The sequence below is a fragment of the Peromyscus californicus genome, unplaced genomic scaffold, assembly GCF_007827085.1.
Source record: "Peromyscus californicus insignis strain IS unplaced genomic scaffold, ASM782708v3 Scaffold_3__1_contigs__length_106647218, whole genome shotgun sequence".
NCBI lineage: Eukaryota > Metazoa > Chordata > Mammalia > Rodentia > Cricetidae > Peromyscus > Peromyscus californicus.
Window position 1 is genome coordinate 34,510,602 of NW_026294551.1, and position 26,282 is coordinate 34,536,883.

Genomic DNA, 26,282 nt, shown 5'->3' on the forward strand with positions numbered 1-26,282 from the left:
GATGCAGCCCACTGGGTGGGGTGCTTGCCTAGCCTGTGTGAAGCCTCTCAGTTCTGTCTCCACCACTGAACAAAACCAGGCCTGGTGGAGCATGTATGTAATCCCAGCACTTGGGAGGCAGAGACCAGAGGATTAGGAGTTTTTGGCCAGCCTGAACGTGTCTCCAAAAACCAAAACCTGGAGCCAGTGAGATATCTCAGTGGGTAAAGGTGCTTGCCACAGAGCCTTGGTGACCTGAGTTCTGTCCCTGGGACCGCTGTGGTAGGAGACAACTGACTCCCACAAACTGTCCCCTGACCTGCACACACACACACACACACACACACACACACACACACACAAACACACAAATAAAAATAAAAATGAACCCAATAAACCCAAAATCTGGCTCTGACTTCCACCACCTTATCCCAAAATTTAGTCATTCTGGCAGCTTGTAGGAAGTGGCAGGGTCTCACTCTAGCCCTGCTGACCTCAAGCGCACGGTTCCTTCGGCCTCCGCTCCCTAGTATAGTGGTACCACATGCAGCTCCTCGAAGGGTATTCTTAAGCTTGATGAGTCAGATGCAAACCTAGTCTCTGTTTTCTAGAATGGGAGCCATGGCCTTAACCGAGGATGGAGAAACTGCCATGTGAGCAAATCCTTGTCACACTCAGAGCGGCCACACGTAACACTGACTGTTACGATGGGAAGGTGTAGCAGTGGGGGCCACCCCACTTGGGATGGGAAGACCCATCAGTGCCATTAATGCTAGACTTGAGGTCAGCACTCATACTCCGGAAGTGGCCTTGAGTACCTACCACACTGAGTTCCAAATATCTTACTCCCTCCCTTTCTACAAAAGGACACTAGCATCTTCAAGGAGCCCTAGTCTGGGTGCCTGCCTATTGCCAGGAAGGGGGATTAGATTGGATTTTAAGAACTTTTTAAAAATTACATTGATTTTTGTGGTGGGGGTGGCACCCATGTGCTAGAGCACACATGTGGAGGTCAGAGGACTGACTTGTGGGGGTTAGTTAGTTCTCTCCTTCCGTCATGTGGGCCCTGGGGATCAAACTCAAGTCGTCAGCCTTGTCTGTAAGTGCCTTTACCTGCTGAACCATCTGCTAGTTTTGTCTGTTTGGTTGTTTGGTTGGTTGGTTGGTTTTTTGAGACAGGGTTTCTCTGTGTAGTCCTAGCTGTCATGGAACTCACTCTGTAGACCAGGCTGGCCTTGAACTCACAGAGATCCGCCTGCCTCTGCCTCCCGAGTGCTGGGATTAAAGGCATGTGCTGCCACCTCCCAGCTCTGTTTATTTTTAAAGACAGGGTCATGTAAGTCCAGGCTAGCCTTGAACTCACTCTGTAGTGAAGGATGGTCTTGAACTCCTAATCTGCCTGCCTTCACCATCCAAGTGCTGGAATTATAGTCATGTACCACCATGCCCAGCTAGTGGATTGGACTTGAAAGTGGAAAATTACAGGCACACAGGTTCTGAATAGCTAGCGGACACTGAGGTCCCTTCCTGCCCTGAGAGAATTTACTTAATGAGATCATGTGCCCACACCATGTACGGGTATTTGATCCTTGCACATGCTACCATGTGTGTGAGCTTATTTCACCATGTGATTAAAACATAAATTCCACTATGCCATTACGTTTATCTACTTAAGGGCACATTGTGGGCATCTGCCCACATCAGGACATAGAGACCCACCTCATCATGTTACATGCTTGAGCAGCGGCCGGTCAACAGAGTGAACCATTATTTACCACCCGACTCCCTTTATTTCCTGCCTGCTCAGAGGAGGCTGTCACAGGCAGGGAAGGCAAAGCCATGTCACGAGGAGAAGAAGGAAGGGTAGCTTCAGGTGATTAGTCCAGGGATTTGGTTATGAGAATGAGCCCAGAGAAGGTTGCCACAGACGTGTGGCTGCAACACCCAAGCCCCTTCTCCCATCCTGTCCTCCCCTTCCGCCCACCCCTACAGTAGCAGGTCTGAGGCAGCTCAGTGGTTCCGTTAGGAGTGCTCCACTCTGGGGGCCTGCACTGAGGTCTCTAACCTCTGGGCCACCAGGTCCCAGAAGCCAAGACCTCCATGTCGTTACACATAGGGTCAGAGGCTCTGGCTGAGGCCCTTGAGAGTACAGCCATCATCTCCCTGCCCCTAGCGTAATTTAGCCAGAAAGATCAGAGGCCGGGCTTGTCACTCTGCCAAGGGCAACTCCATGAAGAAAGAAGCCAAGACCTGGTCCACAAGGAGAAAGAAGATGGGCTTACATTCATGCCATGAACTTCTTCTCACAGGTCCCTTGGGTGCTTGCTGGGCCTCTGAGTGCTGAGACGGCCCTGAAAGGCATTCTGGAATCAACTGTTGACTCTCCTGTGAGAATTCCTGTCCCTCTGCTGCCCAGAGCCTTCCTCTTAGGGGCTCCTTACCCCGTTTCCACGCAAAGGAAACAAAGTGGCTCTCAGCCTGTGGCAGATGTGGCAGACTGCCCCATGAGGCTGGAGGGGGAGCGTGGCTGCCCATGGGAGGGAGGGCAGCTATGGGGGCTCTTTCCCAGCCCTCCTGCTATCAACCCAGGAATCCCTCCAGATCACTGAAGGATATGTGAACTCTCCCAGCACAGGTCAGGCCCTGAGGCCTAGGCAGCAGGACACCCCAGTTCAGGTGACCACCCAAACCTGCCCGCCCCCCATGCAGTTGACGAGGATCTCAAGAACATGGAGTGAGCAATGGAAAAACCTAGATCTTTCCACCAAGGGAGCTCTGTGGGTTTGGGGAAAGTGGTTCAGAAATAGGAAGCCAGGGAAACAGAATTTGACAGACGGACAGACGGCCAAGACTCAGAGACTCCCGACAGCCATGCTGTTGTAACTGGCACCATGTAGGGGTTAGGTTCTCAGAGTATCGTTCTCTCTGCTCCGTGTTAAACTTAAGCCAGCCTGAGGCCAGGGCTGAGACAGGCTAGCAGGAAGGGAAAGAATCAGCAAGTCGGGCTGCCTTTGTAGAAAACCCTGCTCAAATGAAAAACAGTTTAAAACGCACAGAAGAATGGGGGCACCCCGGCCACCCAGGATCACGGACTTGTGCAGGGCACTTTCGCTCATCATCTTCATCAAAGCTCCTTTTATCTTTATTATAATTCTCCAGCCCACCTTCATTTTTATACTGGTAGGAATGAGTTCAGAGAAGTCAAGTAACTTGTCCAAAACCACACAGCTAACGGGTAGGAAGAAAAACCAGAATTAGCATCCCACCTCCCAAGAGCTAAAATGCCAAGTAAGGCTTGCAGGGCTACGAGCCAAGGAGCCTGAGAAATGCAGCCACGTGTGCCTCGGCTTAGGACATTCCATCAAAGGAAACATGACCCAGACAGCACAGGGGAGGTCTGCTGGCACTGCCCCAGACCTGGCTATGTGACCTTGGAGAGAGCAGGACACCTCTTTGAACCCACTGCTAGTGTGGGCATGAAAACAGGAAGGTGATTCCTGATGAGCTTGTGGTAGAGGAAGTGAATCAAACTTGCCAGGCCCGTTAGACCTCTCCCTGAGCGAATGGGTGTGGGTAACCTCAGGACCTGGAAGCAGAAACTCCATACCTGTCCTCCCCCAGGGCCCAGGGAGCCAGGCCCAGAGCGGCCTGCTGCCAACCTCCGATTGGAGTGTGAGAAGTTGCAAGGCCTGAGTCACTTGGAGCCCGGCCCAGGGAGGTGGGCAGGCTGCCCCAGTGCGGCTCACCCAGCCTTGTCCAAGGTCAACTCAGCCAGCCTCCTGCCTTAAGAAGGCCTGTTCATGAAGGCTATGGCCTGCTCTGCCCTACGGGTGAGGTAGTTTGAGGACCAGAGGGCTGGGCTCACAGCGGACCCCAGGAAGGCCGTGTGACTTAGGAAAAACGATTTCAGGTTTCCGAACCTCAGCTCCCTCGCTGGCAGAAGCAGTGTGTATGTGGGAGGGATGCTGGGGTGGAACTTATGTGGGTTCCTGGGATGGAGGAAGTCCCTGCTGGGACAAGCCGGGATGAGCTGGTCACAGGCCTTGGGTACGCCACGCTACACTTGCTTCCTGAGTAAATCCTGTGGCTTTAAGTACCCTTTCTCAGCTGCCCGCTGGCTTTCGCTCTTGAATTTCCTACAGACATTCCCTCCACCCCACACCTATCCAGCCTACTATGGCCTCCACCCAGCAGCTCTGACAGAGTGGGTCAGTCCAATCCAGCCTGTGCCTCCTGTCTGTATGCCACCTCTGCCCAATCAGCTTCATGCCTGAGGTCAAAGCTTTGGGAACATCTTTAAGAACATATCCCTTACACACTCCATTCAATCTACAGTCTCTACCTTCCTTGCCTTTAAATGGTCCCTCGGATATGGTGCCTTCTCACCCCTTGCCACCTCTCCGCCTCTCTGTGGACTACATGTTATGGTGGCGTGTCCTTCCTTACCTCCCAATACCTGGTGGCTAGTCAGACCACCTCCCAGAGCTTCCCTGTAGCCTAGCACGCCCCCTGGGCTCAGATGCATATGTATGGAGCTGAGCATGTTAGCTCAGTTGGTAGGGTGCTTGTCTGTCATGCAGGAGGCCCTGGGTTCGATCCATAGCACTATACAAAGCAGGTGTGGTGGTGCACACCTGTAATCCAGCACTCAGGATGGACATAGGGGCAAGAGGACCAAAACTTCAAGGTCATCCTCGGTTACACAAGTTCAAAGCCGGCGTGGGATACAAGAGCCCCGTCTCAAGAAAGACAAAAAAAGTAGACACTTATGCCCACAGGTATACCCACAGGGAGACACATGTAGACACAGACCCAGACGGCTGCCTTGAGCAACCCATGCGCTTATCACTCCACCAACAAGCCTACACTCTCCTTCAGGGCCTCAGGCTCTAAGAAGCCACTGTGCTGCCATCCCACAAATCCCACAGCTCCGTCTCTCCCTTCCTTCTGGTCCCTGCTGCGGCACTATCGGGGGCCAGCTCTGCAGACCCAGTCTGTCTTCCAGCATCCCTTGACCTTTGCTCTGCTTTGTCATCCTCTGTCACAAACACTATGTATGGTACGCTTGTCGGTGGCCATCTTCTACCCTGGACCAGAGTTCCCAAGGGTAGATTTGCTGTACCCAGTGTCGCAGCAGCCAGCACCAGGCACAGTCAGTCCGTACTAGCCAAGTGGGCATGCAGAGAAGCAGCCCGTGGAGGGACACAGGACCAAACGGTGGTGTCTAAATTAGCCCTTTCTCCTCTGCTCTCTTACTCCCCACTGCCACCTACGAGGCCCAGAAAGGGGCCCTATGGCCCCATTTCCCAGACAGAGTGACTGAGGCGAAGGTGTTTCAGCTCCTGTCCCACAAGCTGTCTCTGCCCGTCTTCAGGGCCTTCTCCTTGGCACACAATTCTGATGGCTACACCCATGTCAGCTCCAGGGGTCAGGGGACAGACAGTCCCACTCCCATAACTGACTTGATTTGCATTTTTTCCCCAAGCAGGCACAGGGTCAACCTAGAAATGTAGGGGTTAGAACTTGAGACCCCAGGAGGAGGGAGGAGGTGTGAGGCTTCCTCTCTAGCCATCGCTGAGGAACCTGGATAGTCTTTAAGGGGCTCCTTTCTTGCTTAGGAACCAGGCTCAGCCCGGTGACTCCACCAGGCCAGGCCACTAGGTGGTGTCCCAGGGCCCAGGCCACAGCGGGCTCCAGGGAAAGGGCTAACCGCAGCTGCCCTCCCAGAACCTTGTTGTGCCCTGCCCCCACCTCGGGACTGCCTGGAGGACAGCAGAGCCACCCGATAGCACAGGCATCTTAGAAATGAGGGGGGCAATGGGTGGCAGGCGAGACACCACTTTCTGTGCTCTGTCCTCGGCAGACGGAATTAATCCACCCAAGCACTTTGTCCTCCAGTGCCCACCCGGACTAGGGACCCTGTGCAGCCAAGTGCCAGTGCCGTGGCAGGGCCTCAGGGCAAGACATCTGAAGGGTGACATCTGCACTCTGCCCACCCGGGAGGGGAAGTAGGGCCCAGGCTGACTGCATCAGCAAGACTCCAGATACCAGGGCCAGAGGGGTCAGAATGAGGTCACGTGTAGACGTGGCTAAGTCCCGGCGAAACCTCAAGTGGGTGAAGCGGTGTGAACCGAGAAGCGGCTGGGCCCCCGGCAGCTGCATCCTCATCCAATTATCACCTCGGACACCGTGGGGGTGGGTGCAGGGCAGTCTGCCGAGTTCTAAGGCTTCTGAACTGAAGAGGCCCCAAACGGGAGGAGAGGGAGGTGGGCAAGCAGGAGGCAGAAGCTACGGTGGGTGTGTGAGTGTGCGCCGGGCGGGCGGGCGTGTGCGCGACCAAGCGCCCTGGGGAGGAGGGGCCGCGCTGACAGAGCCGCCTTGTCCTCCGGCCCCTGCACAGGCTTGTTTTCTTCCCAAGCTATTAATGTCGCTGTAGCTTCAAAAGCCGGGTGACCTTTAAATGCCGAGCCTTCTGCTCCAGCCCAAGGCTCGGAAACGGCTTAATGGATACTCAGCCCCAACGGGTCACAGCTGCTGGGATGACAACAAAGCCTGCCTCATTCCCGGAGCCCCCAGGACTGCAGGGCAGCCACACCTGTGCCCATTCTTTAACCCTGGCACAGCAACCGGAGCAAGAGGCCAGGTCGGACATGCGAGGAGGAGGGAAACCCGGGGGTGGGGGGCAACGCTGTTGCCACGCCCTGCTGTGTGACCAGCTTTGGCCCCTTGCCTCTCTAGTCACCCCTTTTTCACCTGTTAAACATCAGGATTTTTGAAAGAGGGCCGCAGCAGGGGGTAGAAGGAGAGGTGAGAGTGGGGAGTGGGAAGTGAGAGGGTGATGTGCATCCTGCAGAGCCGGCTCATCAGTTAAGTGTGCTTGCTGCTCTTGCAGAGGACCAGAGTTCGGTTCCCAGCACCTACTCACTGGCTGGCGCACAACCCCTTGAAACTCCAGTTCCAAGGGATCCAAAAATCCTCCGCTGGCCTCTGTGGGTACCTGCATAAATATGGTATACACACAGGTGCATGCACACATATACACATAAATAAAAATAAATTTAAAGAATAAATAAAATGAAAAAAAAAAAAAGGCAACTCCCAAACTCTTTGCTACAAAGAGACATGATTTCCAGGCTAGACAGCTAGCAGGGGTGAGAAGCTAGAGGGCCATATCTACCTTCCCAGGGCTACCACGTGGCACAAGTCCTCTACATTCCCACCTTCTACTTAAGTGGATCTGGAAGGCTAGGGCATTGAAAATATGCTTTTTTGTTGTTGTTGTTTTGTGTTGAACTCTTTAAAACATATGAAGAAGAAAAGTGGGGGAGAACAAATGGGGGGACTTTTCCTTTCCACTCATTCTTCCCTCCACTGCGTCAACATGAGTAGCCAAATGGACATGAGGATGAGGCACCAGGGCAAAAGGTTCCCAGGGAGGTTAATGCCCCTCCCCCATGGGCAGATTTGGCCCTAGATCCTCAGGCCTTAGGACACCATCCTTCATCCCTGACCTGACACTTAGTGACCATAAAAGGCGCCCCGCAGAGTCCAGCTCTGCCTCCAGCTGCTATGATTGTAGATGAAGCTCCTCAGGCATTCATAACATCCAGTTCCCATGCTAAGCTCATGGGAGGCTCACACCTGGAATCCCAGGAAAACGCTAACTGTTCAAAGTCAACGTGTGCTACACTGGGAGAACCCAGTACCAAAGCATAAAGCAGGACTGTGTGTGTGTGTGTGTGTGTGTGTGTGTGTGTGTGTCACGCGCACGGGAGGGGGGGCGGGGAGCTTTAATCCCAGCACTCAGGGACAGAGCCAGGAAGATCTCTGTGAGTTCAAGACCAGCCTGGTCTACATTGTGAAACCCTGCCCCAGAAATAAAGAAATAGGGCCAGTGAGGTAGCTCAGGGAGTACCGTACCGGCACTTGCTACCACTCCTAATATCCTGAGTTCTAGCCCAGGGATCCACCTGGGAGAAGTGGGCTGATTTCTGCAGGTTGTCCTCTGACCTCCACCTGTGTGTTCTGGTGACCTTAAGCACACACACAAGCAGTAAAAATAAGTGTAAAAAATAGTATGTTTTTAAAGCTAGTCATCATAGGTCACACCGGCAATCCCAACACTAAGGTTGAATCAGGCAGACCTCTGTGGATTCAAGACCAACCTGGTCTACATAGCGAGTGAGAGGGCAGCCAGGGCTGCACAGTGAGACCTGGCCTCACACGAATGATAGCGGCGGCACAGCCACACTGACTAGCTCCCACTGCCCGAGCCTCTTTCCTCACCAGGCAAGGGCCTCGTGTGTGTGAATGCTCTCCATGCTCTCTGCAGCCCTAAGCAGTATGTATGTGTTCTCCTGCCCTCTCCGATGGTATAGACGGAAAAGTGAGCTACAGAGAGTGTGAAACACTTGTTCAAGGTCACACGGCTAAGTGGCCAAGCTGAAATCTGAAGCCAAGTTGTCTGATTCCAGATTCAACACAACATCCGTCAGGCTGGAGAGCAACCCTGTGTTCCTGGCACAGAATGGGCACACAGCACATAGTCCGGAATTGGGGGTGGCATTGAATCCTACGGGGCAAACTAACCCTGGAGGGGCTGAGGAACGCTGGATGGGGGTCTGCCAGCTATGAAATAGTGCTCAAGTCCAGGGAGCAAAGGAGCAGGGGGTCTGCAGGTCAAGTATCACCCAGAAGAACAGAAAGCTTGAGGAGTCCCCATTCCACCAAAGTTGTCAAGTTGCCTGAGTAACAGGCTGTTTAGCACCAAAACCTGGGCGGGTTACAGAATATTTCCACAACAATTTTTCCTTCTATCAACAAACCCCACCAGCTCAGCCAACGGTTCAACTTTGGGCCAGGGAGATGGAACCTCATTGGGTAGAGAGGGGCTGCTCCCCACTCCACCCAAGGAACTGGCAGCAACATGTACGTGCCTGGGACCAAGTGAAACAGTCCAGATTCAGACCTGGAGAAGGAGCCACCAGCAGCTCAGGTGCAGGGCCAGGAAGCTGGGCCAGCTCCAGGAGTGAGCTCATGCTGGCTTTGGCCCAACCGCTTGGATAGAGGAACCAGCTGCCGGCCGGGGTCCTCCCCTGAAGGCTTTTCCACTGGTGGGACCTGCAAGGTCTGTAGATGAGCCCCAGAGTCTGGACAGCAGCAGGAGCCATCTCTACAGTTCAGCATGGGAACATGCCTAGAAAATCTAGGCCAAGTCATGTAAGATCGGTGGGGTGCTCAGCTCAGGATGGCAGAGGAAATCCTAAGGAATGACAATCTCAACCCCTGCCTCTAACAGGCACACTGATGCACGCTGTGCTGCTACCCACTGATTCGTGAATCCCACCTCTGTGGAGTGTTCCCGTACTTCAGTTTGTACCTATGCCCAATATGGACAGAAAGGTGAGCCTGGCAGTCACGGGGTAACAGATGACTGGAGCTACCGGACGTGTCTTCCATGAGAAGGCTGGTGAAATGTGGGTATGGTATCACCAACCACATACACATAACGAGATCCTATTCAACCATAGGCAAAAACAAGGCCTTTGGGTGGGTCTCTTTTTGCTGAAGACTTAAAGGCACAGTGAAAGGCACCCACGAGTTTAGTCGAAACACTAGAGTGTGCTGTGGGAGGGTTTGGGGAAGGCGAATGTGTGCACATGTGTATGGAGAGGGACAGAGAGCTGTGAGTTTTTATATACTTTCAAAATGTTTGTTCATTCATTTACTAGCTTGAAAATAAGCAAACAGCCCAAAGAACATCAAAAGACAAGCAGCGCCAGTGATTTTTCAGGTGCACCGTGTGCATGTATATTATCTACAATGGCCAGCAGCTGTTTATTTTCATGCTGGGCATGGACCCAGGACCTCAGGCCTGATAGGCATGTGCTCTGTCAGTGAGCCATAATCCTGGCCCCTTGAGTTACTTTTTGATGATTACGATACAAGTATCCATAATTACCTGCTCCGGACTTGCTAAGCACCTGCCATGCATTATCTCATCCAGTCACGGCAACTATCACTCTGCCCATTTTATAGGTAAGGAAACTGACGTGCAGAGAGGCTGACTGACGTACATAGGCTCACACAGTGGCAGAATCAGAATCTGAATCAACAGTGTGGTCCCGAAGTCCATGTTCTGCTGTCTCCAACCTGCTGCGTAAACTGAGGACGAGACCTTAAACTTCCCATCATCCTGCCTTGGACTCTTAAATGCACGGATTATAGGCGTGTACTGCCACGCCCATTTTCACAGGTTGAGGATGAATGAATTTAGGACTTCCTGCATGGTAGACAAGCATTTTTACCAACTGAGCTATTATCTCTACACTGTCTAATTAAAAAAAAAAAAAAAAAAACAGCCGGGTGGTGGTGGCGTACGCCTTTAATCCCAGCACTCGGGAGGCAGAGGCAGGCGGATCTCTGTGAGTTCGAGGCCAGCCTGGGCTACCAAGTGAGTTCCAGGAAAGGCACAAAGCTACACAGAGAAACCCTGTCTCGAAAAACAAAAAAAATAAATAAATAAAAATAAAAAATAAAAAATAAACAAAACAACAACAACAACAACAACAACAACAACAACAAAAACCCAGCACCTGACATGGTGGTGAAAACCTTTAATCCAGCACTCAGGAGGCAGAGACAGGTGGATTTCTGAGTTGGAGGTCAGCCTGGTCTACAGAGTGGGTTCCAGGACAGCCAGGGCTATACAGAGAAACCCTGTCTCAAAATAATAATAATTTTTTTTAAAGGTAAGAAAGAAAGAGAAAAACAAACAAAAAACCCAAAAGTCAGCCAGCCTAGAGCTCATCCGGCTTTAAGAACACCAGGCTTTAGACGCCCCATCAGTTCTACCTGCTGGATTGCTTGGGCGGACTTTCTCCCAGAACAGCTTGAGCTTTCCACTCCCATCATGCATTTCCCCTCTGTCCCAACCTTGGTTAGGGACCCGCTTATTCCTAGCAGAGGACAGGAAGGGAAAATAAAGGCCCTGGTGGGCAATGGGGTGTCAGGGTCCCCAGCACCGAGGAAGCAGGACCTTGGCTTGAGAGCCTGATGTGGTTGGCGGTTACTGAGCTGAGCTGGAATAGGAGACCAAAGAACAGAGACAGTAAATGTGTGGCTCCTGTGTGGGTGCAGCAGACCCAATTCTGCAGCAGACCCAACTCTGCAGGTGTCTGGGTGACTTGCGTCTCTCAGCAAGTCTGTAAAACAAGGAGACCTATGCCTCTCAGGCGGGCCTTCTGAGGGGGACTCCTGGTAGACTGCGCAGGTGTAGGGCTGGCATAAGCCTTGCATACTTCAAAGCTACACAGGAGGGACGGGGCAGGGACAGCTTGTGATCTTGGGTCCACTCCAGTCCTGCAGTAGAACTGTGTGTGTAGGACAAAGGCCTGGGGGATCCTACGGCCCTGGGGGGGAGCTGGGCCCATAGTCCCTCTGCCCTGACCTGGACCCGAGAAGTTTGTAAAGGCAGAGTAACTGGAATATTTCCCCAGCCTGGGTGGCCCAACCTTTCTGCCTAAGACAAGAGGTTGGCTCCCAGGCGCCTGCCCTCTGGTGCAGGGGAGGGGGTTCAGGCTCTGGGAGGCAGCCCACAGGCTGCAGGGCACACTCAGAGACACAGCTTAGGCAGCCCAGGAATGACAGGCCAGGCTAAGGACCTGAGACTGAGAGAGCGGTGGCTGGCCTGTGGCTGAACTTCAAAGGAGCGGGCAGCAGCTGCAGCAGAGGGACACGGACACACACACACACACACACACACACACACACACACACACACACACACACACACCAGCCGGGACACTCAGAAATTCCACCCAGAGAGGCCCAGCACAGATGGCTGATGGGATTGTTAGAGCAGGAGCCAGCTTCTTTCCCAGCCACTGGCTGCTCCCTGCTCTCCTTGGCCCCCCTCCCCCCACCCCACCCGCTTTCCTCCCTCCATAGCCCAGTAGTTGTAGGACTCCTGTTCCACAGTTAGGGGAACCCAGCATCCCTCCCCACCAGATATCCTCCGTCACCCCCATCACACACACACTCTGAAGTCCCTCTCTCTGGTCACAAAGAGAGTGGCAGCCCCACGTGATCACTTTTAGAAGGTACAAGTGGCTGAAGGTCAGAGCGTACTAACTGAAGAGATGGGACTCAGGTCCTTAGGTTCTCCCTGGACACACTCCATCTCCCTCCAGCATACAGCCCCTAGGCCTGGGTGTGCTAACAGGCTCTTGCTCATTGCCACATTCACCAGGGCACTTAAGCCGAGTCACATGCTTATTCCAGGCCAACAGTCACAAACAGACCCCTCTTCAGGTTTTAGACCCCTTCTCACCCAACCCAGGTACTCAGTCTGCTTCTCTTCTCCCCAGCTCTGAAGCCGATTTGAAATTATACCCTTGGGGGACCACTAGTCCTAGCACCCCCTGATGGCCTGCAAGGCTTTCCCTTCATATTGGGGCCACCTGAGGCCCCAGAATCCCCCCAGCACCCCTCCCCCAGCTGCCATCTGTGCCTGTCATGTTTATAGCATTGGTGGGGTCAGGCTGACCTGACTCAGGGTAGAACTGGCAGAACCAGGCAGTGGCGTGCCCAGCCAAGGCTCCACTTTCAGCCTGCAAGCCCAGCTCCTGGCAGGACTGTAGGGGAAGGCCTCCAGCTGGGCTGGTAGTTCTGTCGCCTCTCAATGTTAATAGTGTCAGGGAAGGGGCGGAACCTCCCAGGAGTCCCTCAACCAGCCTCCTTCGCTTCCCAAAGGTCTTGATCTCTTCAACTGCCAGAAAACGAAGAGCACTGAACAGACCACTGAAACCCACTGGGATGCACGGATGGGACTGGGGAATGGATCAGGGCCAGGGAAAGACACCATTTGCTAGGGATCGACCACAGGGATACCTCTGCAGAAGGTCACTGCATCCTGGTCTCTCAGAGCCAGAAGAACTGGATATTTTTCACCCCAGAACCAAAGCCCCTTTCCCTCCCCAGGAGCAGTCAGCAGGACTTCATTGAAGTCTGCCCTTACCCACATTCAGCAATTACTCATGTTCTAGAAGCTGTCAGTGGATGCCTGCTTGGCAGACCTTCCCAACGCGTCCTGTCATCTGACCCTCATGCCAGTCTGTCCAATAGCGAATGACCCTGCACTTCACTCTAGGCACTTCACAGGTGTGAACAGAGTCAGGTGTGTGCTACAAGTTGTCCAGAACCGGGCCACATCTAACCAGCCTAGTCTCACAGGGCAGAAGAGAGACGGCCAGGCCTCCTAAGACTCTGGTCACCTGCATGATGCTTTAAAGTCAGGCATGGGGCTTTCAGTCAGCCGAGAGCTTACTTAGCTTGCACGGAGCCCCAAGGCCCCAAGCTCAAGCCCTAGTACTTCATAGAACAGGCATGGTGACGCATACCTGTTTTACCAATACTACAGAAGTAGAAGCAGGAGGATTAAAAGTTCAAAGTCATCCTTAGCTCGGTAGCCGTTCAAGGCCTGGCCTACATGAGACCTTGTCTCAAAACAAGCTAAATAACTAAATAACCACAGCTTGGCTCGACCCCTCCTGCTCTTACCTCCTGAACTGACTATATCTCTGGCTTCAGGGAATGCCGATGTGCCTTCCTACAGACCTGGGAAGCAAATGCTTTTGTATTCTAGCAGCATCAGCAGATAGTATGACACTCACTGTCATCAGATGTCCCTAGAGGTTTGCTAAGAACACATTCTCCACCCTGCTGTTAAATCAGAACTGCTGGGGAGATGTGTCCAGGGAAGCTACATTTGCACAGGCTCCCGGTCATTTGGATCCACAGTCAGGTGGGACCACGGTCTTAAAGGGTGATGTAGTTTGGAGACGTAGATGCTAGTTTTAACTCCATTGCTACGTAGCAAGTGGTCTCAGGTTGGACTTCCTTTTGGACCCACCTTTTGGACCTCCAGGTCAGTGTGAAAATGGACGGGAAGGCCATATGAGCCCGAAAGCCCTTCCATCCTTGTGCATCTCTGTGGGCTCTGGGGGTCCAGATGGTTCGCATGTGTAGGGAGTGAGTGTGGAGGACTATTAGGTCACCAAACATTGACGGCTCATTACAAAGAGTTCCTGTCTGGTTGATTTAGGAAAATCTGCAGAAGCAGCTTATCTCTGGCTCCAAGCCCTAAACAAATGGCTTTTGGATTATCCACACCCTCTCCCTCCTCCCCTGAACATCTATTTTCTTCATTCCAGCTCCAGCCCAGAGCCAACCAGGATTCTGTAAACACTGGGTCCGCACACCTGGGCTAAGCCAACAGTCATCAAACAAAAGCATTGCCAAATCCCTTCACAAGCCCAAACTTGCACAGGCTCTGTCTCTCATGGGAAGCAGCAGCCTGGGGTGTGTAGACATGAGGTTCCCCCTAGCTCAGGCCAAAACCAAGGTGCCAAGAATACAAAGGGGTTGCAAGGTTATCCAGACATCACAGAGATGATATGAGGAGTAGCTAGCAGCTGTTAGAACCTTCCAGAAGCAGCAAACCATTTCTCAGTCCTTGAAATCTTTCATCATCACCATTTAAACAGGATGTAGGAAGCCAGGTGTGGTGGTGGCCTTTAATCCCAGCATCAGGAGGCAGAGGAAGGGAGACCTCCATGAGTTCAAGGCCAGCCTCATCTAAATGGAGAGTTCTAGGCCAGCCAGGGCTACACAGTGATTCCCTGTGTCAAACGAACAACAGTGGCAGAATACCCACAAGGTGGAGGCTAGGAAGATGGCTCCACTGGTAAACAGTGGCTCTGCAAGTGTGAGGCGATGACTTTGATTCCCAGAACCCAATTTATAACCAGGCCCAATGGCTCACACCTTCAATCCCAGCACTTGGGAGGCAGAGGCAGGCAGATCGCTAGTTTGAGGCCAGCCTGGTCTACAGAGTGAGATCCAGAAGAGCCAGGGATATACAGAGAAACCCTGACTCAAACAAAAACAAAACAAACAAACAAAGCCCAGTGCTGTGGCAAGGGGTTCTAATCCTAGTACTGGGCTAGTGTAGAGATAGGTAATCCCCAGACTGGCTAGGCTAGCATGTTCAGTGAGTTCCAGTCTAGTGGAAGACCTTGTCAAAAAAAAAAAGAAAAGAGGCCGGGCGGTGGTGGCGCACGCCTTTAATCCCAGCACTTGGGAGGCAGAGCCAGGCGGATCTCTGTGAGTTCGAGGCCAGCCTGGGCTACCAAGTGAGTCCCAGGAAAGGCGCAAAGCTGCACAGAGAAACCCTGTCTCGAAAAACCAAAAAAAAAAAAAAAAAAAAAAAAAAAAAAAAGAAAAGAAAAGAAAGGGATGGAGAGATGGCTCAGAGGTTAAGAGCACTGGCTGTTCTTCCAAAGGTCCTGAGTTCAATTCCCAGCAACCACATGGTGGCTGAAAACCATTTGTAATGAGATCTGGTTCCCTCTTTGGGCCTGCAGGGATACATGCAGGCAGAACACTGTATACATAATAAATAAATAAATCTTTTTTAAAAAAAGAAAGAAAGAAGAAAAGAAAAGAAAAATTGATACCTGACTTCGTCCCCTGGCTTCCATACACAGAGGCAAGCACACACACACAAAGGAGAGAGAGATAACACTATATATTCAGCTAGTGAGCAAACATCGTTTGCAGATGTCCACTTTCAAATCTATGAATCCTTAACAGAGTAGCTGTGGGGATTACTAGAGCTTTGTGGGGAGGAGAGGAAGCCCCTGAGTGTGTGAAGTTGGAAGTGGATGTGAGCTGTTGACATGAGTCAGCCATGTCAAGGACCAGAGCCTCAAACTTATGGGAAACTGGCAAAGCCTCCCTGTCCCCTGAGGCTCAGAGGGATGAAAAAGCTGTCCTCTGGTCCAAGTGGGAATGTTGATAGTGTATGAAAAAAAAAAAAAAAAGACTACCATCATTTTCTTCCCCATGCTGCCTACTTATGGCCTGAAGATTGCTCCCCTATAGAGACTGCTCCTACCAAGATAAGCTAAACCTGCCTCCCTGATTCAGCTATAAGCACTAACCCTGCCTCTCTGTTCAACGGTATATAATAAACATGCTGAGCTTCCCGGGTGCTGGGCTTCTCCATCAGAGAGCACACACAGTGCACCACAGGCTGACTTCAGACTCCTACTACTTTCACTGTGGTAAACCTGTGCAAACAAAATAACTAAGGGTGGGGGTGAGATGTGAGGAGCACAGACTGCTCTTCTAGAGGACCTGAGCTCAGTTCCCGACACCCCTATCAGGTGGATCACAACAGCCTGTAACTCCAACCCCAGGTGACCCAACACCTCTGGCTTCAGGCACCTGCAATCCTATGCACACACCCACACAAGCACACATACTAATTTTTAAAAATAAAATAAATTTAAAAAATAAATCTTAAAAAAATATATATCTAAAGGGAAGAACAAATGGGAATGAAGAGAAGGAAATGGGAACCGAACTTCCACACTGAGAAACATCTGTGGATTATACCAAGATCTGCTGATCCTCGTCATTTAAGAAACCCAGTGTCAATCACTTCCATTCTGGCCACGCTGACTGCCCCGAATGACTATGCTTTACATGTGCAATGCACTTAACAGCTTGCAACATTAGAAGAAAGTCCACGAGCCCTTTCCATCAGCCAGGCTCCGGGCTAGCCACGTGAACTCTTTACAATAACCCTAGGAATTAGAAACTGTTATTTGCACATGGGGAAACTGAGGCACATGGTAATTCAACAGTTTGGCCTAAGTTCTCACAGCCAGGGAGCGACCAAGTCAGGATTCTGCTCCCACATCTCACACTCCAACTCTGTATCTCTGTCTGGGGCACAGGGGGACACTGGCCCAGGAGGGCTGGACACATGCAGTAACCTGGCAACAGTGAGCCTCCAGTCCTCCTGGAGCAGAAGATGAGAGACTGGACATTAAGAGTGTAGCTGTAGTGAGAGGGCAGGAGACAGAGGGTGGGTGAGAAATGGAGTGTCCCAGCTCATAAGCTAGTAGGCCATTTCTGCCACTGTGGTCCCAGGCTCAAGTACTACCCAAAGCAGGGACTCCCTGCCCTGGTCTGGGCTCTTTCCACACATTACTATGGCAGTCACATTCCCACCCCTGGCAGTGCCAGTCAGGGTAGGCAAGAGGAAGTGGCCACACTTGAAAATCATTAACATGCAGGGCTAAGCTGAGGGCCTTTGTTCTTGAGCAAGGACTGTACAGCATTTTACTTTCAGAAGGGATCTGGGAGGGTGTGGCAGGCTCAGAGTTGCACAACCCAAACACAGGTCTCCCGTGGAAGTTGGCATAGACAGGCCACCTTTAAAATACAGGCAAGCCTGGCCTGGTGGCACACAGCGCTAATCCCAGAGAGAGCGAGGAATGAGGATCACAAGTCTAAGGCCAGCCTGGGCTAGATTGTGAAATCCCATCTCAGAAAAGCCAAGGGCAAGGAGTGTAGCTGTGTGTGGAAAGCTTGCCTAGCATGTACACGGTACACGGTTCTGGCTTTGATCCCCAGCACTGACAAAGGAACAACAACAACAACAACAAAAGCACAAACAAGCCGTGGGTCCTAGTACACACAAAGCAGGTGCAGAGACAGAGCAAGTGTGTACAGATCAGGCCACCTCTAAAGCTTCTTAAATCAGAGAGGCCTCAGTAAAGGGTAGAAGCAGGCCTTCCATGACAGGGAGGTCAAGGCAGCATTAGAAAGAAGGGTCAGCCGGGCGGTGGTGGCGCACGCCTTTAATCCCAGCACTCGGGAGGCAGAGCCAGGCGGATCTCTGTGAGTTCGAGGCCAGCCTGGGCTACCAAGTGAGTTCCAGGAAAGGCGCAAAGCTACTCAGAGAAACCCTGCCTCGAAAAAAAAAAAAAAAAAAAAAAAAAAACAAAAAAAAAAAAAAAAGAAAGAAAGAAGGGTCAGTCTCAAGCCAGTAGCGTGAAGGAGCCGGCATCCGAGAGTTGTTGGGTACCCACCACCACCACCTGGTCTGTGTCCTGGTATCCCTAAAGAGGGCAGTCCTCTTCCAAAGGTGCAGGTGTCACACTCCCCCCCATCCTGTTCTCAGATGAGAGAAAACACCCCCAAGAGTCCTCACAGGCATCAGCAGCCCTGGAACCGCAAAGGGGCCGGCTTGCTAGGGCCGTAGCTGTCCCCCAGAGTCACACCTCCACTGGGTGTGGCAGTGAATGCCCGTGATCGATGTCGGCAGGAGGATCAGGAGTTCAAGGTCACTCTCCACCACAAATCAAGTTCCAGGCTAGCCTGGGCTACTTACCACCTTGACAAGGAGGAGGAAGAGGAGAGGGAAAACAGCAAAAGGCACCTGCCACCAAGCCTGACCACCTGAGTTCAATCCTTGAGACCCACGCAGGGAAAAGAAGGCCAACTCCCAACACCCAAAAGTCGTCCTCTGACCACACAAGTGCCAGGGCACTTCCCTACCCTTGCTTCTCGAAGCCACTGAGCACACAGTAAATAAATAAATACAATAATCATCAAATTCTTTAAAAAAACCAACAAGCGAGCAACAACACAAACCACAGAGTCCCATCTCAGCCACCAGCCCTGGCAGGAAAGGCATGAGGTGTAGTTAATTCTGAGGAGGGAGAAAAGGAGGAAAGGACTGCAGTTACCCGGAAGACAAGACAGTGAAGGGGGATGTGGGGGTGGGGAGCTGTTCTTAAAGCCGCAATGTAAACACTAAGAAGGCTTCATTTGGGCATGATGGTGCACTCTGGTAATCACAGCTACACAGTGAGTTCCAGGCCAGCCTGGATTACACGACATCCTGTTTCAGACAGACTTTCAGTCAGTCCCATAAACCCTGGAACCACAACAGCCCACAGGCCCTAGGGAATGGCCACCCCCACCCCCCACTCCCCACTGCGCCTCGCAGGGTCCCCCATCAAGGGTTCACTCTGCTTCTGCCTACCCCGCATCAGAGCTTAACCCTGAGGCCCCTGCTTTGGCAACAGACAAGATTTAAAAGGCTCTGCAGGGCACTGCCTTCCTGTGAGGGTCGCCTCACTCGCAGACACCACCCTCCTTTTCACCACCCCATCCTTCCACCCTGCTCCCTGGAATCTGCTGGGGGGCAGCAGAGAGAGAACAATCAGTAGGCTTGTTTAGGGACACCACTCCCCGGGCACTCTGGACACCCAGCGTGAGCAGGCCACCCACCAGGTCCCACTCACCCCCCGCTCCCCCCTCAACGCGGCTGTATTTGTAAAGGGCTTTCCGGGGCAGGAAGCAATAAACAGAGTCAAAGGGCCGAGATGCAGGGGCTGATTACTCCGTTTATGGATTTTCCAGGCCTCTGTGTCCTCTCTCCCAGCAGCTGCCCCGGGCTCTGCAGAGAAAGGTACTGGCAAAGGATTGGCTGGGCCTTTGCTTCCTAGGTGGCCCTTTGCCAGGCCTAACTGGGTCTTGCTGAGCATGTGAAGGGACTCTGTCTGTGCCTTGGGGCCCCCCTAAGTCACCATAGTGAATGCCCTTCCCCCAATACTACTAGAGCCTAGAGCGTTAATAGCTACAGCTTCACGCACACTTGTGTTTATGTGCACTCCAACACATACGCACCCCACACCCAAGCCTGCTGCTCACCTCCCCACTCAGTCTGAGTTCCTTGATGAAGGGAAAGCTGGTATTCCCAGAGGGGAGAGTGGCCTGACCTGTCTGCCAACTTCCTAAGGCCAGGTGGGTGGCCCTCCTGCACAAGGCAGCCCACAGCTCTGCTCACTTGATTAGCGCTGGCAGCCATTTGGGAAAAGCTGAGACTTGAGACTATGGGAAGGAGGCACTGGGAGCCTGGCTTCCCCTGCAAGGCTCAACCAACAGTGCACCCCCACAGGCTGCAGTCTGGTAGAGAGCACGTGTAAACAGAGAAATCAGCTTTCTTCTTCTTTTCCTTTTTCTCTTCTTCTTCTTCTTCTTCCTCTTCCTCTTCCTCTTCCTCCTCCTCCTCCTCCTCTTTCTTCTTTTCTTTTCTTTTCTTTTTTTTTTTTTTGGTTTTTCGAGACAGGGTTTCTCTGTGCAGCTTTGCGCCTTTCCTGGAACTCGCTTTGGAGACCAGGCTGGCCTCGAACTCACAGAGATCCGCCTGGCTCTGCCTCCCGAGTGCTGGGATTAAAGGCGTGCGCCACCACCGCCCGGCCTCTTTCTTCTTTTCAAGACAGGGTTTCTCTGTGTAGCCTTGGCTGTCCTGAAACTCACTCTGTAGACCAGGCTGGCCTCAAATTCACAGAGATCCACTTGCCTCAGGGTTTTTCTGTATAAAAGCCCTGGCTGTCCCAGAACTTGCTTTATAGACCAGGCTGGCCTCAAACTCACAGAAACCCACATGCTTCTCTGCCTCCCGAGTGCTGGGATTAAAGGCGTGTACCACGATTTTTTTAGTTTTTTAGTGCAGATCCTCAAGTAGCCCAGGCTGGCTTCAAATCTGCTATGTAGCTGAAGGTAACCTGAACTGATCCTCCTCCTCCTCCTATGGATGGAGAGCTGGGATCACAGGTGTGCACCATCACACCATGCTTCTTGCACTATTTCTGCAGTTTAAAAAGATTTTAAAATATTAAATGCAGTATCAGTAGGAATAAAAAATGGTTTAGCACGATGAAAAAATTGGTATAGCCTCAAAAAGTGGAAAAGTGGATTCTCACATGATCCAGTCATTCTGCTCACGGGTGTCTACACAAGAGAGTTGAAACAGGGAATAAACAGGTCATTATACCTTTATTGATGTCAGCATTGTTCATGATAGGCCAGAGGTGGAAACAACTCAAGTGTCCACCAAACAAATAAACAAATAAACACACACACACACACACACACACACACACACACACACACACACACAGACTTGGAACAATGGAACATTACTCAACTAGAGAGAGATTTTGATATATGCTATACTACAGATGAACCTTGAAAATAAACCAGACCTGAAGGACAATGGTATATTGTTTGTCTCTGTGAAATGCCTAGACAGGCAAAATCAGTGGTTTCTGGGTCTCAGGGCCTGGGAGTTATCTACTGAGCACAGAGTCGCTCTCTGCATAATAAGGTTCTGGAATGGACAGTGGTGGTGACGTCACAACTGAGGGACGCACTAAATGCCACAGAGTTGTGCCTCAGAAAATGGTTAATGGGCTGGGCATGGTGGCACACGCCTTTAATCCCAGCACTCGGGAGGCAGAGGCAGGTGGATCTCTGTGAGTTCGAGGCCAGTCTGGTCTACAAAGTGAGTTTCAGGACAGGTTCCAAAGCTACACAGAGAAACCCTATCTCGAAAAACCAAGAAAAAAAGAAGGAGGAGGAGGAGGAGGAGGAGGAGGAGGAGGAGGAGGAGGAGGAGGAGAAAATGGTTAACAGGGCTGGGGGGGTGTGTGGCTCAGTGGGCAAAGTGCTTGCCTAGCATGCATGAAGCCCTGGGTTCAATCCCCAGCATGTGTGTGTAATGATACACACCTGTAATCTCAGTACACAGGACGTGAAAGCTGGAGGATAAGAAGATGGAGGTCATCCTCAGCTACACTGCATGTCTGAGGCCAGCCTAGACTATGTGAGACCTAACTCAACACAGAAACAAACAAGGGGCCAGAGAGATGTCTCGGTGGATAAAGTCACGTGTTGCCAAGCCTGACTATCTGAGTTTGATCGTGGGATCCACAGCATGGAAAGAAAGATCGGACTCTTGCAAGTTGTTCTCTGACCTGCACACTTTCAGACACACGCGCGCACACACACACACACACACACACACACACACACACACACACACACTCAATATAATTTCATTTTTAAGGTAAAAGTGATAACGTTTACACTGTGTATATTTTACACACACACACACACACACACACACACACACACACAAGTGAATCCTACACACTCAGGTAGAATGAGACGATAAAGTTGTAGAGCACGGGGAACCAGGAGCGGAAGGGGGCCCTCCTTGGGCAATTCAGAAAGAGCAATCGGCACACAGGAAATCCTGGCTAACAGAGGGGCTCTGTCCCCATCTGCACAGAGTGGGCTGGGATACAATGGCACTCCTGTTGACGAGGACTCTTCACATGGCCTGCAGAGTCCCCACATGCCACCAGGCTGGGGGAGACAGAAGTGAAGGGGTACTTCCTGGACATTTACGATTGTTGGGATGTTATATACTGGGAGATTGAAAACGTGCGTGTGCAGGAAAAGGAATGTGTGCATGTGTCTGAGAGCCTTGGGCAGAGGGAGAATCTGACATTGGAAGAGAAGGGCAACAGCCTGGCCTGAGAAGCAGGGGAGTCCACCCAGAGGTGGCGGCACAAACTACTCACTCAGAGGAGGGATGGCAGAATGCTTCCAGGCTCTAGGTGTGGGAAAGTGGGGGTGCAGAATAAGAGGAAAGAGCCATCTGGTAAATACAGATGCTCCCCACTGCTGGAGCGGCATCCTGAGAAGCCCTTGGTGGATTGGAAATATCATAAGTCACAAACACATTTCATGCACCTACCTTCCAGACACCACAGCGCTATATGCCTTGAATGAGCTCAGAACAATTACATTAGCCTACAGCTGGGCGAAGGGACCTGACACAAAGCCTGCTTTATACTGAGTGTTGACAGCCTCACAGAATGTGGTGAATGCCACACCGAAGTGGAGGCACGGACCTGCTGTAAAGGTACAATTTCACCCATCTTGAACTTGAAAAGTCCAAAGTGGAAGCATCGTAAGTGGGCTGTTCTGTACTCAGTGTCTCCAGCCACCTGCCCCGCACCTTGCGGTGGTGGCGCATGTCTGTAATCCTGGCACTCAGGAGACAGAGGCAGGTGGATCTCTGTGAGTTCGAGGCCAGCCTGGGCTACAGAGCAAATTCCAGGACAGGCTGGAAAGCTACACAGAGAAACCCTGTCTCAAAAAACCAAACCAAACAAACAACAGCAAATCTATAAAACAGAGGGTTGAGGTGCCCTCTCACCTCCCAGCCTTGGAGAAGACCAAAATCTCTCTTACTTGAGACCAAAACATTGGGTCCACAATAAAAAATGGCAGCAAAATTCCAGCCAGGCTGAGCACGCTCATGGTTGGCCTCACACAAGCGTCCTGTCACCAATCATGGAATGACACTGGCTCCTCTTCCTAGAGGGGATGTGTAAGGGAGCCTGGGCTTGCCTGAATGGGATACCACACGCTGAGGCAGGGATCCCCCCAGGCAGACTTGCTGGAGCATGGTTTCCCGCTTGCTTATCTCCATCACACAAGGACAAGGAAAAGTATGTGGTGGGGGCGTTTGTGGTCAGTGGCGGCTCTGCTTCACTTGAGATAAGATTTCAACAGTGAACATTTCCTTTTGTGACAGCGTTTCTCTGTGTAGCCCTGGCCGTCCAGTAACGTCCAGCAGATCAGGCTGGACTCCAACTCAGAGATCCTCCTGCCTCTGCCTCTCAAGTGCTGGGATTAAAGGCATACGCCACCACTGTCCAGCCTTTTATAAAAAATTTATTTATTCATTTATTATTTATTTATTTATGTGTGCGTTGGTGTTTTGCCTGCATGGATGACTGTGTGAGGGTGTTGGATCCCCTGGAACTGGAGTTACAGACAGTTGTGAGCTACCATGTGGTTGCTAGGAATTGAACCTGGGTCCTCTGGAAGAGCAGTGTTCTTAACCACTGAGCCATCGCTCCAGCTCTCAACAGTGAACTTTCATAAAATAACACAGCATCTAGAGCATCCTACTGCCAGGTAACACTTGTTCACCTGCGTGTGTGTGTGTGTGTGTGTGCGCGTGTGTGCGTACGCGCAGATGTATACGTGTGTGCAAGCACACATAAGGGGAGAGCAAGCAGTTCTGGGAGATTGCTGGCATGACCTACACGGCCTTCTAAGAAACCTACTCCTAGAACTTTCCTAACCAAAAAGGTAGTCACTAGTCACATGCGGCAATAAACATTTCTATTTAAATTTAAATTTAATGAGCTGAAACTTGCACTTCCTCAATGCATAACCCAGTTCTTTCAGTTTTTTATTTGTGTGTGTGTGTGTGTGTGTGTGTGTGTGTGTGTTTGAACCTGTGTGTGGGCTCACATATGTGCACACGCCTAGGGGGGCCCAAGGTTGATGTTCTCTCCCTTGACCCCAGAGCTTGCTGAATCAGCTAGTCTACCAAGGCAGATAGCTACTCCATGTCTCTGCCTCCCAAGCTCTGGGATTTACCCACCCAGCATTCATGTGGGTGCTGGAGATCTGAGCTCTGATTCTCACACTTGTGCTGACATCCCTGCGGTTAACGGCCATCATGCTGAACAACACACACGTTTAAGGTTAGGGCATCCCGAAGGGTGTTACAGCAGCAGCCCTTTTCGAGAACCCAGAGGAAAACCCAACTCATGAACGAAGCCTTGACTTATTCTACCTGCAAGTAATCTACCCCAGTTATCAGGGCAGATAGAGGACTGTGGGAAGCTATTTCCAAGACAGGAGCCTTCCTGTCCTCTGTACCCTTTCCTCCCTGGTGACCCTAGCCTCATCCTGGCTCCTAGGAAACTTGACAACTAGGCAGAGGGAAGCAGAAGCCTAGAGCAAGTCTGAGATTCAGAAAAAGTCTTCCAGCCTTTTCCTGACTCCACTGAAAGAAGTGGGTTATGCATTGGGGAGGTGTCTTCAGACCGTCAAGACTCCCCCACTGTCCCTCTCCTGAGAGTACCTGGGCATGGCCCTGCCTTCTCCAGTGTTTGTTTTTAAGTCCACTTTCATTTCCTCTTCTCCTCCATCTCTTCTTATCCTTTTGTCTGTGGAGGAGCCAGGCTGCTGAGCCACGCCCCAACCCTCCTTGAGCCCCAAGTCCATGAGACCATCCTGGATTTGAACGCCATCCCCACCACAAAAATAACTAGCCAAATAAATGTGGTAAAAAATAAATAAATAAATAAATAAATAAAGTAACAATTAAATAACATTTAAATGCATTAGAAAAAAATCCCTTTCTTCCCAGAGACCAAGCATTACAGAACATGAGTTATGGCCGAAGCCTACAGAAAACATCCTGTGAAAAATCTTCCCAACTGTAGCTACCCTCAGTCCTTGAGACTCACACACACACACACACACACACACACACACACACACACACACACACGGCCTGAGACGCAGGTGTAGGTACCCATCAACAGGCACACACGGTTGCGGTCATACTGTCATGTAACCATAGTGAGGGTTAGCCGCTGACTATGGACTCCACTGTCTCTGGCTAAGCCACCCTGCACTAGGGAACAGGATTTATGAGCAAACATTATCAGGAGAACAGATGTCCAGGCAAGCAGGCAGCAAATGGGAACAATGGCTGGGAAGACACAGGCCTGGGTATAACTAGACGGAGGAAAGAAACCCGAGACTCCTAATCAAAAGGCAGTGGACATCCAAGCAGACCCGGCCCCAATTCTTCACACATCTGGGGCTTCAGACCCTCAGGTCTTCTACAGAGAGATTCTAAGCTGGCTGATGAGACTAGGTTCCAGAGACGGGCTGGTTTCTCTTAGACCGTGGACAACTTTCAATTCTTGTGACTGAGTTTCACTATCTGTTAGTATTTATTACTAAGGAAAAAAAAATAGTAAAGCCACAGCATGGAGTGATGACGATCACCTTTGGTAAAAAAAGGAGAGATTAAAACACAAACAGGCATGGCGGTGGATCCCGGAGTGCCAGCACTTAGCGGACTGAGACAAGAAGAGCATGGTTGAGGCTGGAGAGTCGGCTCAGTGGTTACGAGCACATATTGTTCCTGCCGAGAGGATCCAGGGTCGCTTCCTAACACCCGCATGGTGACGCATAACCACGTGTAACTCCAGTTCCAGGGGATCCAGTGCCCATGCTGACCTCTGTGGGCACCAGACACACACATGATGCATACATATGCACTCAGGTGCACACACACACACACACACACACACACACACAGCGAGACAGAGAGACAGAGAGACAGAATAAATAATAAGAGCACAAGCTTGAGGCTTGCTTAGGCTTCATAGCAAAACTCTGTCTCAAAACAAAACAGAAGTACAAGGCCAGCCTGGTCTATAGGCCGAGTTCTAGGACAGCCAGGGCTACAAAGAGAACCTGCCTCGAAAAAACCCTAAACAAACAAACAAACAAAGCGGAGGCTAGAGAGATCGCCTAGTCTCTCTAGCGGTTAAGAGCACTTGTTCTTTCAGAGGGCCCAGGTTAGATTCTCAGCACCCACATGGTGGCTCACGACTGTCTATAACTCCAGTGCCAGGAGATCTAACACCTTCTTCTGACTTCCACAAGCACTAGGCACACACATGCGTACAGACATACATGCA

General features: G+C 51.4%; 1 protein-coding gene across 5 annotated transcripts in view; it reads right to left on the reverse strand.

Annotated features, from left to right (window-relative positions):
- Positions 1 to 26,282, reverse strand: part of Cuedc1 (CUE domain containing 1) — a 116,872-nt gene that overhangs the window by 50,086 nt on the left and 40,504 nt on the right. The window lies entirely within an intron of this gene.